Source organism: Etheostoma spectabile, unplaced genomic scaffold, assembly GCF_008692095.1.
Source record: "Etheostoma spectabile isolate EspeVRDwgs_2016 unplaced genomic scaffold, UIUC_Espe_1.0 scaffold00005448, whole genome shotgun sequence".
Taxonomy (NCBI): Eukaryota; Metazoa; Chordata; class Actinopteri; order Perciformes; family Percidae; genus Etheostoma; species Etheostoma spectabile.
In genome coordinates this window covers 16,928-33,374 of record NW_022603265.1, presented here as the reverse complement: position 1 = coordinate 33,374, position 16,447 = coordinate 16,928, and the positions used below count along the sequence as shown (strand labels likewise).

The 16,447-nt window shown below is 39.6% G+C and overlaps 1 protein-coding gene across 3 annotated transcripts in view; it reads left to right on the top strand.

Annotated features, from left to right (window-relative positions):
- Positions 1–2,948: 2,948 nt before the first annotated feature.
- ppp6r2a (protein phosphatase 6, regulatory subunit 2a) overlaps positions 2,949–16,447 on the top strand; it is a 28,560-nt gene continuing 15,061 nt past the window's right edge. For 2 of the 3 annotated variants that reach the window (XM_032507990.1, XM_032507989.1), the window contains exon 1: positions 2,950–3,265. The gene's annotated coding sequence lies outside the window, so the exon portion shown is untranslated. Of the gene's footprint in view, positions 3,266–16,447 lie in introns of all 3 variants that reach the window. The other variant, XM_032507991.1, reaches the window with a different exon arrangement.

The window sequence follows — 16,447 nt, the reverse complement described above, 5'->3', positions numbered from 1 at the left end:
GTCAAATATTCACATTGCACAATAAATGGATAAATGCATAAATTGATAAATAAAATGGGATTCAACATTGAATATGAAAGACTCAAACTTGAAGATCTAGGCTGTGGAAACAATCAGATTTGTCCCATGATCCCAAAAAAGAGAAGTTCAGGTTTTTATAATTTTACCTTTTCTATCTGAACAACTTCACCAGCTGGCATTATCAAAAATGCAAGAAAGAAAAACGTCAACATTGGGGTTACATGTCCCAACCATGGTGCTCAGGTGCCCTTACGATTAGCTATGACAACGCACACACGTCATGTCGTTATTGACATTTTAAGGCCTAAAGAGATATTGATATATAGATGATGACAATGACCGGTGACCTCTAGCTCACCCAGTGGAGTGTGCGCTTGCTCACAACACTTGTTATCTACGTTTTATATTCATAGGACAAGCACATCTGTCAAATTCTGTTTACAATAGGACTCATTTCCGTATTTATTCACTACGTACGGAGAGGAAAAGCCCCCCCAAAAAAGGATCATAACCATCACCAAAATGACAAAAAAATTAAGAGTCAAATGTGTGTTTTTTAGAGCAATTTGCCAAACAACCGTTACCCAGCTAACAATTTTTGGTTCCCAGAACGTTCTGGGAACGTTCGTTTTTGGTTGTGGGAACGTTCCCTGAAGGTTTGTTTTGGTTGTAGTTTGGTTGTCTGCTGGTTAATTGGAAGGTTTTCTTAACGTTCCGGGAACGTTCGTTTTTGGTTACAGCGAACGTTCTCGGAACGTTCTATAAAAGTTAAAACCTTTAGAGAACGTTAGGGGAACGTTCCCTTAACGTTGCAACCTTTAGAGAACGTTAGGAGAACGTTCCCTTAACGTTGCAACCTTTAGAGAACGTTAGGAGAACGTTCCCTTAACGTTGCAACCTTTAGAGAACGTTAGGGGAACGTTCCCTTAACGTTGCAACCTTTAGCGAACGTTAGGGGAACGTTCCCTTAACGTTGCAACCTTTAGAGAACGTTAGGAGAACGTTCCCTTAACGTTGCAACCTTTAGAGAACGTTAGGAGAACGTTCCCTTAACGTTGCAACCTTTAGAGAACGTTAGGGGAACGTTCCCTTAACGTTGCAACCTTTAGCGAACGTTAGGGGAACGTTCCCTTAACGTTGCAACCTTTAGAGAACGTTAGGAGAACGTTCCCTTAACGTTGCAACCTTTAGAGAACGTTAGGAGAACGTTCCCTTAACGTTGCAACCTTTAGAGAACGTTAGGGGAACGTTCCCTTAACGTTGCAACCTTTAGCGAACGTTAGGGGAACGTTCCCTTAACGTTGCAACCTTTAGAGAACGTTAGGAGAACGTTCCCTTAACGTTGCAACCTTTAGAGAACGTTAGGAGAACGTTCCCTTAACGTTGCAACCTTTAGAGAACGTTAGGGGAACGTTCCCTTAACGTTGCAACCTTTAGAGAACGTTAGGGGAACGTTCCCTTAGCGTTGCAACCCTCAGCGAACGTTACGCAACGGTCTCTTAACGTTAGGGGAACGTTCGCTGTAACCACAAACGAACGTTCCCAGAACGTTAAGAAAACCTTCCAATTAACCAGCAGACAACCAAACTGCAACCAAAACAAACCTTCAGGGAACGTTCCCAGAACGTTAAGAAAAGCTTAGATTCCCCTAACCTTTAAACTAACACCCGTACCATGTGTGTGTGTGTATGTACTGTAAATACACACGTACATACATACAAAAGTTAAATTAGTAGGAAGGAATGAACAGGCAAACTTGATGGAATTTCAAAACTTTAATATTCAAACAACTGAAAAAAATACAACAAAGATAAGGATGTAGTGTAAATGTGGTGCAAGATGCATGAAGATGGGTTTGTAAAGTGTGTGCAAAATAAGTCACTAAAAAAATATATTAATAAAAAAGTTAAAAAGGGGCTCCACGGCTCAGTCCTTCTCAGCTGGCCTATAAAGAAATAAACAAAAGTTAGACATGTAATACTAAGAATGAACACATTAACGATTGTCATCATCTATATATCAATATATTGATATATAGATGATGACAATGACCGGTGACCTCTAGCTCACCCAGTGGAGTGTGCGCTTGCTCACAACACTTGTTATCTACGTTTTATATTCATAGGACAAGCACATCTGTCAAATTCTGTTTACAATAGGACTCATTTCCGTATTTATTCACTACGTACGGAGAGGAAAAGCCCCCCCAAAAAAGGATCATAACCATCACCAAAATGACAAAAATTAAGAGTCAAATGTGTGTTTTTTAGAGCAATTTGCCAAACAGCCGTTAGACGAGCAGAACGTAAAGTTGAATATGAGAGCTTGTTATCTATATTTTGTATTCATAGGACAAACCCAGCTGTAGAACTCTGTTTATAATAGTATTTATTTCCATATTTAGGCACTTATGGACTTATGGAACCACTGTTTATATGTCCTGCACTTACTGCTGTTGCACGTCTGGTTGGACCCAAAACTGTTGTACCTGCACAGGTGTAATGACAATAAAGTTGACTCTGATCTAATCTAATCATCTGCAAAAGTGTCCTGAAAATAAGTGTCGTTGCCTTCGGGTGCATTTTTAAGAAATGCCATTTATTTTATGGAAGGCCCTTGGAATCGGACTATTGGTTTAATTGATGCACGTAAAACAACAGAACAGCGTCGCACTCCAAAAACGTTAAATAAACACCAAATAAAACCCCCTTAGTTCATCCGTCCGTGGCTTTCGCCGAGCTCAGCGCGCTGGGCTGAAGTCGACGCGCGCTCCCGGTGTGGGTCCACGGCGCGCTCCCGTGACCGCGTCGCCATTTTGACTCGAAAAAATATGCCTGAGTTTTTTTTCCCCCCCTGCTTTTGCGTGCTAAAACTTAGCCCCGCGTTTGAGTAGCTTTTGCGCGTGAGTGCGAGCCACACACTCAGACCCCCCCCCCCCCCCCATCGTCATTGACGCCGAGTAGCCTTGAATGCCGGGAAACGGCTCATTGATCGGCTTCGGAGCCGCATTTGACTTACGTTGAGCTAAGTTGAGCTAGCTAAGCTAAGCTAACTGTAGCCCGAGCCTTCTTCAAAACAAATCACTACTCGCTCGTTTGGCGTCGTAGCTAACGCAGAAAATAGCGAAATAGCCGAACCTGGATAGCTGGTGACTTAACGATAATAGCTGACAGCTTGGCGAAAAACCCAACTTAACAATCTTGAACACCCACGGGAGGCGTAGCGGCGGACTTTCAACCGAAAGGTAAGTTTTGGGGAGGAAGGGGCTTTTATGAGTTTTGAGCAACTAGCTTAGCTTAGCTTAGCTAACGATAACTACTACTACCGCTGCTGCTGCATCGACAAAAAGTTCAACCTAAGTTGGGGAGCTAGCTGTTGGAAGTTGGCTAAACTTAACGTCAGTTACGTTGCATGTTAGTTAGCAGCTAGTTAGCTCACGAGCTAACCGGAGGAAAGGAGGAACTAAACGTTAGCTGGACAGTTTGCCAAGTCGGAGCCAATTCACACGTTTGTTGACCAGGAAACTAACGTCAATTTGTCGGCTAACATTGCTTAAAGTATCTATGTAGCTGCTGATGTTCAATTACTCAAGCTAGTTAACGTACTAAAGTCAAAAAAGTTAGGTTTAACAGCTGTAGCTAGCTGGGCGCCGTCGACCTCAACGCAACTTGTTTCCCACTTACATGTTCCTTATATAATACAGCAGATATATTTTTAAAATGTCGGTGTTGTCTAGCTAGTGGCTAACGAGCTGCAGTTAGTTAGTTAGTGAAGCCTTGCTGAGCTCCTCAAACTCGTACGTGTGTTCTGGATGGATTAAAACGAGAGGAACCTCGTGTTTAGACTGAACAAAAGTGTAATTAATAACCGCAAAGTGAAGCTGCGTTGCTGGTTTTTTGCCGTGTTATTTGGCCGTGGTGCCTCCACGGGAAGCCGGAGTAAACAGAAATCTGAGCTCCCACCGCGAGTCAGTTGATGTGCACTTTACACTTCTATAACCACACACCAGTGTGTCTCTCATTGTTGGACACTCCTGACAAAACGTGGGAATAGCTGGGCGACATGGAGGAAATATCACGATATTTAGGACCAAATGCGTTGATGTGGATAGTGAGCTATGTTGTAGATAAGTGGGGTTGACGCCAACATATTTACATTTATTTTAGATACACAATCATGGGTAATAATGACTAAAATAGAACAGCTAGAACAGTCTGGTAAGTTCAGAAAATGACCTCACTTTACTGTAAAATAGCCTTTAAAACCAGGAAAAGACAACTTTTTTTTTTTTTTTTTTTCGTATCGCGATATTATGATATACACAATTTAGCCTCATATTGATATTGACCAGCCTTTAATAAGTGGGCAAAAAAAATGGGCCTTCAAAATAAGACGAAAATGTGAGTGTGTGTGTGTGTGTGTGTGTGTGGGAATAGCTGGGCGACATGGAGGAAATATCACGATATTTAGGACCAAACGCAGTGATGTAAGCATTGAGCTATGTTGCAGACAAGTGGTGCTTACACAACATATTTACGTTTATTTTAGATATATATTGGATTAGATTAGATTCAACTTTATTGTCATTACACAGGTCCAAGGCAACGAAATGCAGTTTGGGTCTAAACACAAGTGCAATAGCAGTAAGGTGCAGGATATACACTGGTTCATACGTGTGGGACATGGCTATGTACTGGCTAAAGATAGAAATAAATACGATTTATAAGCAGAATTTTACAGATGGGTTTGTCCTACGAATATAAAATATAGATAAGTAGTAGTGTGAGCAAGATTTACAGCTGGATATGTACTGAATATAATATACAGGTGGATATTGAGTATTGATGCATTGAGTATGTACTATGAATATATATATATATATATATATATATATATATATACAGGCGGCTATTATTATAGACAGAATTTTTACAGATAGATATAATAAGTTAGGCTGAAATGAGACGTGTAACAATGATTTAAAGGTGGTACAGATAAAGTTTGGGCAGAAGCTATCCGGATTAAGGTGCAGTGGAAAGTAATGTTATATTACAGTTAAAGTATTGCAGATGTATATGTAAACAATCGGTACTGGGAATAAACAGTCAGCGGCGCAGATTGACATGTAAGCGGTGCAAAAAGCTAAGTAGTGCAAAAACAGATGCCGACATAAACAGTTGTTACTATAGTAAACATAGTCATGGGCGTCTAAGGCAAAAATAGAATAGCTGGAACAGTCTAAGTTCAGAAAATGACCTCCCTCTACTGTAAAATAGCCCTTAAAACGGGTAAAAAGACAACTTTTTTTTTCCCATATCGCGACATTATGAGATACAAAATTCAGCCTCACATCGATATTGACCAGCCTTAAATAAGGGGTACTCTTACTTTTCCAAAATATTATGCACGTGACAAGTATATTTTGAATTTGAAACGTTGTGAAGGAGTGATGCAGACGCGTCCCTTTTTATGTTATTAGCCGTCCCATGTTTAAAATATATAAATATCATGTGGCCATCTTAACCCTCGTGTTGTCCTCGGGTCAAAATTTGACCTGTTTTCAGTAATTTTTTTGTTTTTACTTGTCACAAACAAATGGGCCTTCAAAATAAGACGTTAAAAATATCAAAAACCTAAGAAAAAAGGCCCCCACAACATTGAAAAAGTGACATAAATGTTGGAAAAAGTGATGATATTGTTAAAAAAAAAAAGTTGTTTTTAACCCTCATGTAGTCCTCGGGTCAAATTGACCCGTTTTCAGTAAATTTTTTGTTTTTACTTGTCACAAAAAAATGGTCCTTCAAAATAAGACGTTAAAAAATATCAAAAACCTTGAGAAAAAAACACCAAAAACCTAAGAAAAAAGTTTGAAAAATTGACACCACAAAAAAATGGGCCCTTCAAAATAAGATGAAAATGTCAACATTAGAAATATCAAACTACTTTGGGGAAAAAGTGACAAAAATGTCAGAAAATGTGATATATATATATATATATATATATATATATATATTTTTTTTTGTCATGTTTGACGGGAAGACGACACCAGGGGGAAGTTATTAAAGTGTGAAGCCATGGCTTATTTTTATTTTTCGACAGCCAACGAACCCAAAATTAATCAATAATGTGAATGGAGGAAGCCCATGAACTCTTAGACTGCTCTTTATTGATCCTTTTTGGGAGGAAATTGAAAATACATCACTTTGCACGTGTGAAAGAGGATTTTAAAGCACAGGCAAAGTCCCTGGTTTTATGAATTACCCTTTTAGATATTTTGGGACCGTCACATCTGGAACAAACCATTAGATCCAGGTCTGTTTTACATGATTGTACGACTCCACTGCGTCTAAGTGCAGTAGTTGAAATAAACCTTTTACTTCATAATCTATTAACAAATATGGTCTGTTATCTCAATTTCAAACAATTGAGATAACAGACAGGAAATGTCCAGGGAATGCAATCAGTCTCTACCAGGACACAATTAAAAATAGAAGTGGGGTTTTTCACGTTCAAAATCCACTATGGGGGGGGGGAAAAAAAACACGAGTGGTCATATATCCAGAACAATGTTCTGAATTGAGTCAGGAAAACGTGTTTATCACCGGAAATAAGGAAAGGACGTTGATTTAAGGTAGGGGGACAAAAAAATGTAACTTGTAACCGTAAATGGGTCAATTTGACCCTATTGCCGTACAAGGGTTAAGACTGGAGCTCGTGTTTGTCCTCAGAAGTGCAGCGTTGCGTACGGTTGGATCATTTGCTAGTCACTGGGCGTCTGGTACAATGTGAGAAACAGTCAGTATAGGAGGATAGGAGAGGTCACCTAAAAGTGTAGGTGGAATTCCCTTTTTGCTTGATTCGACTGCTTTCTAACTTGCCTAATTACAGACTGTCGTTGGCCCACAACGTCCACATGCATTGTTCCTTCCCCCCCCCCCCCCCCCCGTCCGTAAGCCATCTTAACCCTCATGTTGTCCTCGGGTCAAATTTGACCCGTTCACTGGTTTTCTTCTTATGAATTACCCTTTTTTAAACACGTTGGGCCCGTCATCTCTGGAACAAACATTAGATCCAGGTCTGTTTCCCATAATCGGACAACTTCAGTGCGTCTAAGTGCGAGTAAGTAAATTAAAACTGGACTGCGTTTGTCCTCAGAAGTGCAGCGTTGCATACGGTCGGATCACTTGCTAGTGCCGGTCACTAGGCTTCTACTGCGATAGGAGAAACAGTCAGTTCACACTCTATTTACTCTCAGCAAGCATAGGAGAGGTCACCTAAAAGTGTAGGTGGAATTCCCTTTTTGCTTGATTCGACTGCTTTCTAACTTGCCTAATTACAGACTGTCGTTGGCCCACAACGTCCAACATGCATTGTTCCTTCCCCCCCCCCCCTCGTCCGTAAACGCGCCAGTGGACTTGTTTTCGTTGAGGTCGCCTCTGGTGGGTTCTATTTTGGACGTAAAGTCAAGCGTTTGCTTTCCTGCTCCGTGTCCACAGGGAGCGTTCAGCGGTTATTATTGCACTCGTGTGCTCTGTAAGCGTATGCCAGATGGACGCTTGTGCTGCTGAGGGAAAGGGTCCTCCTCGGGGGGGGGGGGGGGGGGGGGAAGAGCAAAAGGAGGAAGCGTCTCGGTTTCCTCTTCCAGTTTTACTTTCGTGATCAACCGTTCATAGCATGTTGCTCAGGGAGACACGTTAGCTTAGAACATAACTGTTTTACTTCACTAAATTAAAAAATTATATATATATGACTAAAATAAACCGGTTTTACGTCACTGTCGGTGTGTTTGGTTGCCTAGATAAGCCGCTACGGTAGTCTCACATTGCCAGACCTTCCTCCACATTGCTGGGGAGGAGGGTCCGAAAACCATTCCAGGATCTAGTCTAGCTAACTGTCTGGATTCACCCTGCAGAGATCTGAGGACCAGGTAACCATAGTCCTCAGATTGGACAGATAGTCTAGCTAGCTGTCTGGATTTACCCTGCAGAGACCTGAGGACCAGGTAACCATAGTCCTCAGATTGGACAGATAGTCTAGCTAGCTGTCTGGATTTACCCTGCAGAGACCTGAGGACCAGGTAACCATAGTCCTCAGATTGGAGAGATAGTCTAGTTAGCTGTCTGGATTTACCCTGCAGAGATCTGAGGACCAGGGAACCATAGTCCTCAGATTGGACAGATAGTCTAGCTAGCTGTCTGGATTTACCCTGCAGAGACCTGAGGACCAGGTAACCATAGTCCTCTGATTGGACAGATAGTCTAGCTAGCTGTCTGGATTTACCCTGCAGAGACCTGAGGACCAGGTAACCATAGTCCTCAGATTGGACAGATAGTCTAGCTAGCTGTCTGGATTTACCCTGCAGAGACCTGAGGACCAGGTCACCATAGTCCTCAGAAATCCACCAGAAAGCAAAATATACAAATATTACAAAAGAATCAAATACTTGTTTATAATAAAATCCACGACATTTAATATATTCAACCAATTCTAGATGAGTTATCCATTGTTTTTTTATTTTCTATGATCTCTTGACTACATTTTTTCAATTATATTTAAACAGTATATTTTGATAAATAATGACTGTAGCTGCATGTACCTACCTTACAAAAGTTGTACACATATGCCAACCAGCATTAAGAGAATCTAGTTTTCCTTACTTTCCATTGACGTAGGACCAAGAGCTAGATATCATCCGCACATTTGATCTTTTTAAAACCAACAACCAAAAGCCTGGAAAGTGCAAGTGATTAGAGATGGGTTTAAAAAAAAATTAAAAAAAAAATTAAGACATGAGCGAGTGTAAGCCAGGGCTACAGTGCACACGTGTAAGCGGTGTCATGATATTTTTTTGTTCATTTAAAGTGAAACCCATATTCTGTAAATGGAGACTTTTTAGAGGTGAAGATCCCAGTCCTTCCTAACATCGTTGTCATTAGCCAGTCAGTTGGAGAGGCACCAAGGCCGGTACGTCATGATCGATAGTGGGCCTCTTTAGGTAAACCTGACTGGACAACCTCAATAATCCTGCTACAACAGAGACTAACTACGGGAGAATCGGCATGAGATAAGCTATCATCCAGTCAGCTAGTTGTGACATATTACATCACTAAGTACAAGGTTGGGGTGGATTAAAAAAAATCAATAAAGCATAGCACTGTAATAGTTATATTCAATACTGTATCGATACACAGACGCAGAGTACTGATCGTTTATTATAAATGTATTGGTCATTTTGGCCATTGTATTGGTCATTTTGGTCATTGTATTGGTCATTTTGGTCATTGTATTGGTCATTTTGGTCATTGTATTGGTCAGTTTGGTCATTGTATTGGTCAGTTTGGTCATTTTGGTCATTGTATTGGTCATTTTGGTCATTGTATTGGTCATTTTGGTCATTGTATTGGTCAGTTTGGTCATTGTATTGGTCAGTTTGGTCATTTTGGTCATTGTATTGATCATTTTGGTCATTGTATTGGTCAGTTTGGTCATTGTATTGGTCAGTTTGGTCATTGTATTGGTCAGTTTGGTCAGTTTTGGTCATTGTATTGGTCAGTTTGGTCAGTTTGGTCATTGTATTGGTCAGTTTGGTCAGTTTAGTCATTGTTTGGTCATTGTATTGGTCAGTTGGTCATTGTATTGGTCAGTTTGGTCATTGTTTGGTCATTTTGGTCATTGTATTGGTCAGTTTGGTCATTGTATTGGTCAGTTTGGTCATTGTTTGGTCATTGTATTGGTCAGTTTGGTCATTGTTTGGTCATTGTTTGGTCATTGTTTGGTCATTGTTTGGTCAGTTTGGTCATTGTATTGGTCAGTTTGGTCATTGTATTGGTCAGTTTGGTCATTGTTTGGTCAGTTTGGTCATTGTATTGGTCATTGTATTGGTCAGTTTGGTCATTGTTTGGTCATTTTGGTCATTGTATTGATCATTTTGGTCATTGTATTGATCATTTTGGTCATTGTATTGGTCAGTTTGGTCAGTTTGGTCATTGTATTGGTCAGTTTGGTCAGTGTATTGGTCAGTTTGGTCAGTTGGTCATTGTATTGGTCAGTTTGGTCAGTTTAGTCATTGTTTGGTCATTGTATTGGTCAGTTTGGTCATTGTATTGGTCAGTTTGGTCATTGTTTGGTCATTTTGGTCATTGTATTGGTCAGTTTGGTCATTGTATTGGTCAGTTTGGTCATTGTTTGGTCAGTTTGGTCATTGTATTGGTCATTGTATTGGTCAGTTTGGTCATTGTTTGGTCATTTTGGTCATTGTATTGGTCAGTTTGGTCATTGTTTGGTCAGTTTGGTCATTGTATTGGTCATTGTATTGGTCAGTTTAGTCATTGTATTGGTCAGTTTGGTCAGTTTGGTCATTGTATTGGTCAGTTTGGTCATTGTATTGGTCAGTTTGGTCATTGTATTGATCAGTTTGGTCATTGTATTGGTCAGTTTGGTCATTGTATTGGTCAGTTTGGTCATTGTATTGGTCAGTTTGGTCATTGTATTGGTCAGTTTGGTCATTGTATTGGTCAGTTTGGTCATTGTATTGGTCAGTTTGGTCAGTTTGGTCATTGTATTGGTCAGTTTGGTCATTGTATTGGTCAGTTTGGTCATTGTATTGGTCAGTTTGGTCAGTTTGGTCATTGTATTGGTCAGTTTGGTCATTGTATTGGTCAGTTTGGTCATTGTATTGGTCAGTTTGGTCATTGTATTGGTCAGTTTGGTCAGTTTGGTCATTGTATTGGTCAGTTTGGTCAGTTTGGTCATTGTATTGGTCAGTTTGGTCAGTTTGGTCATTGTATTGGTCAGTTTGGTCATTGTATTGGTCAGTTTGGTCATTGTTTGGTCAGTTTGGTCATTGTATTGGTCAGTTTGGTCAGTTTGGTCAGTTTGGTGATTGTATTGGTCAGTTTGGTGATTGTATTGGTCAGTTTGGTCATTGTATTGGTCAGTTTGGTCATTGTATTGGTCAGTTTGGTCATTGTATTGGTCAGTTTGGTGATTGTATTGGTCAGTTTGGTCAGTTTGGTCATTGTATTGGTCAGTTTGGTCAGTGTATTGGTCAGTTTGGTCATTGTATTGGTCAGTTTGGTCAGTTTAGTCATTGTTTGGTCATTGTATTGGTCAGTTTGGTCATTGTATTGGTCAGTTTGGTCATTGTTTGGTCATTTTGGTCATTGTATTGGTCAGTTTGGTCATTGTATTGGTCAGTTTGGTCATTGTATTGGTCAGTTTGGTCATTGTTTGGTCAGTTTGGTCATTGTATTGGTCATTGTATTGGTCAGTTTGGTCATTGTTTGGTCATTTTGGTCATTGTATTGGTCAGTTTGGTCAGTTTGGTCATTGTATTGGTCAGTTTGGTCATTGTTTGGTCAGTTTGGTCATTGTATTGGTCAGTTTGGTCATTGTTTGGTCAGTTTGGTCATTGTATTGGTCATTGTATTGGTCAGTTTAGTCATTGTATTGGTCAGTTTGGTCATTGTATTGGTCAGTTTGGTCATTGTATTGGTCAGTTTGGTCAGTTTGGTCATTGTATTGGTCAGTTTGGTCATTGTATTGGTCAGTTTGGTCATTGTATTGGTCAGTTTGGTCATTGTATTGGTCAGTTTGGTCATTGTATTGGTCAGTTTGGTCATTGTATTGGTCAGTTTGGTCATTGTATTGGTCAGTTTGGTCATTGTATTGATCAGTTTGGTCATTGTATTGGTCAGTTTGGTCATTGTATTGGTCAGTTTGGTCAGTTTGGTCATTGTATTGGTCAGTTTGGTCATTGTATTGGTCAGTTTGGTCATTGTATTGGTCAGTTTGGTCAGTTTGGTCATTGTATTGGTCAGTTTGGTCATTGTATTGGTCAGTTTGGTCAGTTTGGTCATTGTATTGGTCAGTTTGGTCATTGTATTGGTCAGTTTGGTCATTGTATTGGTCAGTTTGGTCAGTTTGGTCATTGTATTGGTCAGTTTGGTCAGTTTGGTCATTGTATTGGTCAGTTTGGTCAGTTTGGTCATTGTATTGGTCAGTTTGGTCAGTTTGGTCATTGTATTGGTCAGTTTGGTCATTGTATTGGTCAGTTTGGTCAGTTTGGTCATTGTATTGGTCAGTTTGGTCAGTTTGGTCATTGTATTGGTCAGTTTGGTCAGTTTGGTCATTGTATTGGTCAGTTTGGTCATTGTATTGGTCAGTTTGGTCATTGTTTGGTCAGTTTGGTCATTGTTTGGTCAGTTTGGTCATTGTATTGGTCAGTTTGGTCATTGTATTGGTCAGTTTGGTCATTGTTTGGTCAGTTTGGTCATTGTATTGGTCAGTTTGGTCAGTTTGGTCAGTTTGGTGATTGTATTGGTCAGTTTGGTGATTGTATTGGTCAGTTTGGTCATTGTATTGGTCAGTTTGGTCATTGTATTGGTCAGTTTGGTCATTGTATTGGTCAGTTTGGTCATTTTGGTCATTGTATTGATCATTTTGGTCATTGTATTGGTCAGTTTGGTCATTGTATTGGTCAGTTTGGTCATTGTATTGGTCAGTTTGGTCAGTTTGGTCATTGTATTGGTCAGTTTGGTCAGTTTGGTCATGTATTGGTCAGTTTGGTCAGTTTAGTCATTGTTTGGTCATTGTATTGGTCAGTTTGGTCATTGTATTGGTCAGTTTGGTCATTGTTTGGTCATTTTGGTCATTGTATTGGTCAGTTTGGTCATTGTATTGGTCAGTTTGGTCATTGTTTGGTCATTGTATTGGTCAGTTTGGTCATTGTTTGGTCATTGTTTGGTCATTGTTTGGTCATTGTTTGGTCAGTTTGGTCATTGTATTGGTCAGTTTGGTCATTGTATTGGTCAGTTTGGTCATTGTTTGGTCAGTTTGGTCATTGTATTGGTCATTGTATTGGTCAGTTTGGTCATTGTTTGGTCATTTTGGTCATTGTATTGATCATTTTGGTCATTGTATTGATCATTTTGGTCATTGTATTGGTCAGTTTGGTAAGTTTGGTCATTGCATTGGTCAGTTTGGTCAGTGTATTGGTCAGTTTGGTCAGTTTGGTCATTGTATTGGTCAGTTTGGTCAGTTTAGTCATTGTTTGGTCATTGTATTGGTCAGTTTGGTCATTGTATTGGTCAGTTTGGTCATTGTTTGGTCATTTTGGTCATTGTATTGGTCAGTTTGGTCATTGTATTGGTCAGTTTGGTCATTGTTTGGTCAGTTTGGTCATTGTATTGGTCATTGTATTGGTCAGTTTGGTCATTGTTTGGTCATTTTGGTCATTGTATTGGTCAGTTTGGTCATTGTTTGGTCAGTTTGGTCATTGTATTGGTCATTGTATTGGTCAGTTTAGTCATTGTATTGGTCAGTTTGGTCAGTTTGGTCATTGTATTGGTCAGTTTGGTCATTGTATTGGTCAGTTTGGTCATTGTATTGATCAGTTTGGTCATTGTATTGGTCAGTTTGGTCATTGTATTGGTCAGTTTGGTCATTGTATTGGTCAGTTTGGTCATTGTATTGGTCAGTTTGGTCATTGTATTGGTCAGTTTGGTCATTGTATTGGTCAGTTTGGTCAGTTTGGTCATTGTATTGGTCAGTTTGGTCATTGTATTGGTCAGTTTGGTCATTGTATTGGTCAGTTTGGTCAGTTTGGTCATTGTATTGGTCAGTTTGGTCATTGTATTGGTCAGTTTGGTCATTGTATTGGTCAGTTTGGTCATTGTATTGGTCAGTTTGGTCATTGTATTGGTCAGTTTGGTCAGTTTGGTCATTGTATTGGTCAGTTTGGTCAGTTTGGTCATTGTATTGGTCAGTTTGGTCAGTTTGGTCATTGTATTGGTCAGTTTGGTCATTGTATTGGTCAGTTTGGTCATTGTTTGGTCAGTTTGGTCATTGTATTGGTCAGTTTGGTCAGTTTGGTCAGTTTGGTGATTGTATTGGTCAGTTTGGTGATTGTATTGGTCAGTTTGGTCATTGTATTGGTCAGTTTGGTCATTGTATTGGTCAGTTTGGTCATTGTATTGGTCAGTTTGGTCATTGTATTGGTCAGTTTGGTGATTGTATTGGTCAGTTTGGTCAGTTTGGTCATTGTATTGGTCAGTTTGGTCAGTGTATTGGTCAGTTTGGTCATTGTATTGGTCAGTTTGGTCAGTTTAGTCATTGTTTGGTCATTGTATTGGTCAGTTTGGTGGTCAGTTTGGTCATTGTATTGGTCAGTTTGGTCATTGTTTGGTCATTTTGGTCATTGTATTGGTCATTTTGGTCATTGTTTGGTCATTTTGGTCATTGTATTGGTCAGTTTGGTCATTGTATTGGTCAGTTTGGTCATTGTATTGGTCAGTTTGGTCATTGTATTGGTTTGGTCAGTTTGGTCATTGTATTGGTCATTGTATTGGTCAGTTTGGTCATTGTTTGGTCATTTTGGTCATTGTATTGGTCAGTTTGGTCAGTTTGGTCATTGTATTGGTCAGTTTGGTCATTGTTTGGTCATTTTGGTCATTGTATTGGTCAGTTTGGTCATTGTTTGGTCAGTTTGGTCATTGTATTGGTCATTGTATTGGTCAGTTTAGTCATTGTATTGGTCAGTTTGGTCATTGTATTGGTCAGTTTGGTCATTGTATTGGTCAGTTTGGTCAGTTTGGTCATTGTATTGGTCAGTTTGGTCATTGTATTGGTCAGTTTGGTCATTGTATTGGTCAGTTTGGTCATTGTATTGGTCAGTTTGGTCATTGTATTGGTCAGTTTGGTCATTGTATTGGTCAGTTTGGTCATTGTATTGGTCAGTTTGGTCATTGTATTGGTCAGTTTGGTCATTGTATTGGTCAGTTTGGTCAGTTTGGTCATTGTATTGGTCAGTTTGGTCATTGTATTGGTCAGTTTGGTCATTGTATTGGTCAGTTTGGTCAGTTTGGTCATTGTATTGGTCAGTTTGGTCATTGTATTGGTCAGTTTGGTCAGTTTGGTCATTGTATTGGTCAGTTTGGTCATTGTATTGGTCAGTTTGGTCAGTTTGGTCATTGTATTGGTCAGTTTGGTCAGTTTGGTCATTGTATTGGTCAGTTTGGTCAGTTTGGTCATTGTATTGGTCAGTTTGGTCAGTTTGGTCATTGTATTGGTCAGTTTGGTCATTGTATTGGTCAGTTTGGTCAGTTTGGTCATTGTATTGGTCAGTTTGGTCAGTTTGGTCATTGTATTGGTCAGTTTGGTCAGTTTGGTCATTGTATTGGTCAGTTTGGTCATTGTTTGGTCAGTTTGGTCATTGTTTGGTCAGTTTGGTCATTGTATTGGTCAGTTTGGTCATTGTATTGGTCAGTTTGGTCATTGTTTGGTCAGTTTGGTCATTGTATTGGTCAGTTTGGTCAGTTTGGTCAGTTTGGTGATTGTATTGGTCAGTTTGGTGATTGTATTGGTCAGTTTGGTCATTGTATTGGTCAGTTTGGTCATTGTATTGGTCAGTTTGGTCATTGTATTGGTCAGTTTGGTGATTGTATTGGTCAGTTTGGTCAGTTTGGTCATTGTATTGGTCAGTTTGGTCAGTGTATTGGTCAGTTTGGTCAGTTTGGTCATTGTATTGGTCAGTTTGGTCAGTTTAGTCATTGTTTGGTCATTGTATTGGTCAGTTTGGTCATTGTATTGGTCAGTTTGGTCATTGTTTGGTCATTTTGGTCATTGTATTGGTCAGTTTGGTCATTGTTTGGTCATTTTGGTCATTGTATTGGTCAGTTTGGTCATTGTATTGGTCAGTTTGGTCATTGTTTGGTCAGTTTGGTCATTGTATTGGTCATTGTATTGGTCAGTTTGGTCATTGTTTGGTCATTTTGGTCATTGTATTGGTCAGTTTGGTCATTGTTTGGTCAGTTTGGTCATTGTATTGGTCAGTTTGGTCATTGTATTGGTCAGTTTGGTCATTGTATTGGTCAGTTTGGTCAGTTTGGTCATTGTATTGGTCAGTTTGGTCATTGTATTGGTCAGTTTGGTCATTGTATTGGTCAGTTTGGTCAGTTTGGTCATTGTATTGGTCAGTTTGGTCATTGTATTGGTCAGTTTGGTCATTGTATTGGTCAGTTTGGTCATTGTATTGATCAGTTTGGTCATTGTATTGGTCAGTTTGGTCATTGTATTGGTCAGTTTGGTCAGTTTGGTCATTGTATTGGTCAGTTTGGTCATTGTATTGGTCAGTTTGGTCATTGTATTGGTCAGTTTGGTCAGTTTGGTCATTGTATTGGTCAGTTTGGTCATTGTATTGGTCAGTTTGGTCAGTTTGGTCATTGTATTGGTCAGTTTGGTCATTGTATTGGTCAGTTTGGTCATTGTATTGGTCAGTTTGGTCAGTTTGGTCATTGTATTGGTCAGTTTGGTCATTGTATTGGTCAGTTTGGTCATTGTATTGGTCAGTTTGGTCATTGTATTGGTCAGTTTGGTCAGTTTGGTCATTGTATTGGTCAGTTTGGTCAGTTTGGTCATTGTATTGGTC